General features: G+C 43.4%; 1 pseudogene; it reads left to right on the top strand.

Annotated features, from left to right (window-relative positions):
* The window catches only part of LOC112077126 (G-protein coupled receptor 54-like), a 5625-nt pseudogene extending 1937 nt beyond the window's left edge, over positions 1–3688 (top strand).
* Positions 3689–4043: the final 355 nt, after the last annotated feature.

The raw sequence follows: 4043 nt of genomic DNA, 5'->3' as shown, positions 1-4043 counted from the left end.
ATATCTCTCCATCTCTATATCTCTCCATCCTATATCTCTATGTCTCTCATCTCTTATATCTCTATATCTCTCATCTCTATATCTTCTCCATCTCTATTCTCTCCATCTCTATATATCTCTATATCTATCCATCTCTATATCTCTCCATCTCTATATCTCTCCATCTCTATATATCTCTCTCCATCTCTATATCTCTCAATCTCTTATATCTCTCAATCTCTATATCTCTTTATCGCTGTATCTCTCCATCTCTATATCTCTCCATCTCTATATCTTCCATCTCTATATCTCTCCATCTCTATATCTCTATATCTCTGTCTCTCCATCTCTATATCTCTCCATCTCTCCATCTCTATATCTCTCCATCTCTATATCTCTCCATCTCTACATCTCTATATCTATATCCTCTCCATCTCTATATATCTACATCTCTATATCTCTATATAATATCTCTCCATCTCTATATCTCTATATCTCTATATCTATCCATCTCTACATCTCTATATCTCTCCATATCTATATCTCTACATCTCTCCATCTCTATATCTCTATATCTATATCTCTCCATCCTCATATCTCTATATCGCTCCATATCTATATCTCTACATCTCTCCATCTCTACATCTCTATATCGATATCTCTCATCTCTATATCTCTCCATCTCCATCTCTATATCTCTCCATCTCTATCTCTCCACCTCTATATCTCTCCACCTCTATCTGTCCATACCATCTATCCATATCCATCTCCATCTCTCTCCATCTCCATCTCTCCATCCTCCCCCAGGTTCACTCCCATCTCTCCATCCTTCCCCCAGGTTCATCTCCATCTCTCCACTTCCCCAGTTCATCTCCATCTCTCCATCCTTCCCCCAGGTTCATCTCCATCTCTCCATCCTTCCCCCAGGTTCATCTCCATCTCTCATCTCTCCATCTCTCCATCCTTCCCCCAGGTTCATCTCCATCTCTCCACCCTTCCCCCAGGTTCATCTCTCATCTCTCCTCCTTCCCCCAGGTTCATCTCCATCTCTCCATCCTTCCCCCAGGTTCATCTCCATCTCTCATCTCTCCATCTCTCCATCCTTCCCCCAGGTTCATCTCCATCTCTCCATCCTTCCCCCAGGTTCTCTCCTGCTGTCAGTGCCTATAGCTGTGTATCAGCGTTTAGAGGAAGGCTGTTGGTTCGGTCCCCAGACCTACTGCAGTGAAGTGTTTCCTTCAGCCCGCCTCCAGAGACGTTTATCCTTTACAGCTTCCTGGCTGTCTACCTGTTACCTCTCATCACCATCTGCTTCTGTACGCCTTCATGATCAAACGCATGTGGACAGCCCTCGTACAGCCCGCCGACAGCAACTACCAGGTAGTTAGACAACACACCCTCCGACCCCTTACTCTAACCCCTAACCTCCCCTAACCCTAACCCCTAACCTTCCCTAACCTTAACCCCTACCCCTGTAGTAACAGCCCAAGCAGAGCGTTGTGCAACAGTCAGGGCTCGTGTCTCTAGGATGGTGGTGGTGATGGTGGCTCTGTTCACTGTGTGCTGGGGACCCATCCAGATCTGCATCCTGCTCCAGGCCTTCGACCACACCTGCCTCCTACGCACTCTACAAGGTAACTCTGTCTGCCCTACGCACTCTACAAGGTAACTTGTCTGTCTGTCTGCCCAACAACACTTTCCCCCTACCCCCCCCCCCCCCCAAAACCCCATACCCCCCACCCCCCCCCCCCCAATATCCAATAGTAATAATAATATGCATATATTAGCATCTGGGACAGAGTAGGAGGCAGTTCACTCTGGGCACGCAATTCATCCAAAAGTGAAAATGCTGCCCCCTATATCAAAGAAGTTAACACCCTGTCCGTCCTACAATCTAAGCTAGATGCCCTCAATCTCACACACATTATCTGCCCACTGCACTGAGGCTTGTAAACACTGTTACCACCGATAAATCTACGATAATCGAGAATTTAAATAAGCATTTTTCTGCGGCTGGCCATGCTTTCCACCTGGCTACCCCAACCCCGGTCAACTGCTCTGCACCCCCCACAGCAACTCGTCCAAACCTCCCCCACTTCTCCTTCACCCAAATCCAGACAGCTGATGTTCTGAAAGAGCTGCAAAACCTGGACCCCTACAAATCAGCTGGGCTAGACAATCTTGACCCTCTCTTTCTAAAATGATCCGCTGCAAATGTTGCAACCCCTATTACCAGTCTGTTCAACCCCTATTACCAGTCTGTTCAACCCCTATTACCAGTCTGTTCAACCCCTATTACCAGTCTGTTCAACCTCTCTTTCGTATCGTCTGAGAACCCCATAGATTGGAGAGCTGCCGCGGTCATCCCCCTCTTCAAAGGGGGAGACACCTTAGACCCAAACTGCTACAGACCTATATCTATCCTACCCTGTCTTTCTAAAGTCTTTGAAAGCCAAGTTAACAAACAGATCACCGACCAAGGCGCCGCAGAGTTCCACATGTTTTAATAAATGAAACTCACCAAAACAAATACGGAAACAAACGAAACGTGAAGTAATGGAGTGCTCACAGGCACTACACAAAAACAAGATCCCACAAACAACAGGCGGGAAAAGGCTGCCTAAATATGATCCCCTATCAGAGACAACGATAGACAGCTGCCTCTGATTGGGAACCATACCAGGCAAACATAGAAATACAAAAACTAGAGTACCCACCCTAGTCACACCCTGATTTAGGCAGCCCCTAACCAAAGCAGAGAATAACAAGGCTTTCTAAGGTCAGGGCGTGACAAGTATCTCTACTTGCACATTCATCTTCTGCACATCAATCACTCCAGCGTTTAATTGGTATATTGTAATTACTTCGCCTCCCTGGCCTATTTATTGCCTTACCTCCCTAATCTTACTACATTTGCACACACTGTATACAGATTTTTCTACTGTATTATTGACTGTACGTTTGTTTATTCCATGTGTAACTCTGTGTTGTTGTATGTGTTGAACTGCTTTACTTTATCTTGGCCAGGTCGTAGTTGTAAATGAGAACTTGTTCTCAACTAGCCTACCTGGATAAATTATTATTATACATATTCTTTTTTAATGCACGTGTAAATAAAGTGCTGGTTTTGTTTTGTTTTATTACGTGTAAATAAAGTGCTGGTTTTGTTTTGAATGATAACGTGTAAATAAAGTGCTGGTTTTGTTTTGTTTGCCAGGTGAAGATCTGGGCCCACTGCATGTCCTACTCCAACTCTTCTGTCAACCCTCTGGTCTACGCTTTCATGGGCAACAACTTCAGAAAGGCCTTTAAAAATGCCTTCCCCTCTGTCTTCAGCCCGCAGGGCCAAGGGAGAGGGAGGGGCAGGGGGAGGGTGGGGGAGGCAGGAAGGGAGAGGGGGGAGACAGAATGCCAGGCCCCCAACGTGGACACAGAGATGCACTTTCTTTCATCTGAGACCTGAAGGCCAGCAGGGCAAACGACTCATGATTTATTTACAGTTGTGTGCGTCCGTTAGCTGATGCCTGTCGTGATCTCTGAGAGTTCCCAATGTGTCATGTGACTTCTGTAACTCATGTAACATGTCAGTCTGTCTTTTGTGTCTTTGTTCAGTTTTTTTTTACTGTCTGATATTCCTAATCATTATGTTAATACGTATTCCTAATCATTATGTTAATACGTATTCCTAATCATTATGTTAATACGTATTCCTAATCATTATGTTCAGATTAGCGTATTACCTAATTCATTAATGCTTTAATACGTTATTCCTAATCATTATGTTAATAACGTATTCCTAATCATTATGTTAATACGTATTCTCTAATCATTGTATGTTCAATTAACGTATTCCTAATCATTATGTTAATACGTATTCCATAATGCATTATGTTAATGACGTATTCCTAATCATTATGTTAATACGTATTCCTAATCATTATGTTAATACGTATTCCTAATCATTATGTTAATAACGAATTCCTAATCATTATGTTAATACGTATTCCTAATCATTATGTTAATACGTATTCCTAATCATTATGTTAATACGTATTCCTAATCAT

This window comes from Salvelinus sp. IW2-2015, unplaced genomic scaffold, assembly GCF_002910315.2.
Source record: "Salvelinus sp. IW2-2015 unplaced genomic scaffold, ASM291031v2 Un_scaffold4309, whole genome shotgun sequence".
NCBI lineage: Eukaryota > Metazoa > Chordata > Actinopteri > Salmoniformes > Salmonidae > Salvelinus > Salvelinus sp. IW2-2015.
The sequence above is the reverse complement of the archived record's forward strand: the minus strand, read 5'-3'. Positions and strand labels throughout refer to the sequence as shown.